We start from the raw sequence: 351 nt of genomic DNA on the forward strand, positions 1-351 counted from the left end.
GAGTTATGCTTGCCAAATGATACAGTTATATACTTGTTAGCATTTAGTTTTAGTCAATATTGTTTAAATAACTTTTGAACCACTGTATAACTACATGTATGCAGCCTAACTACATGTGTGCAGCCTAGAGTACGTAGCCTTTGTAGTAGTATATTATGGCTGGACTAAATGCTTCTGAATAGGCTAGTGGAAAAAGAAACAGTTAGATTTCCTTTGTCCCACTCAGTTGCAATATAGTTAGAGTACTTTGAGTGCTATGACCAAAATGAAAATCATGCTCTGTTGTGCATAATTTGTTGTATAAGTTAATGTCGTGCAGTAGAGTACATGCTACTTAGCCTATATTTGTGG

The sequence above is a fragment of the Protopterus annectens genome, chromosome 9.part0 (assembly GCF_019279795.1).
Source record: "Protopterus annectens isolate FY-2018-M chromosome 9.part0, PAN1.0, whole genome shotgun sequence".
NCBI classification, from domain to species: Eukaryota; Metazoa; Chordata; order Ceratodontiformes; family Protopteridae; genus Protopterus; species Protopterus annectens.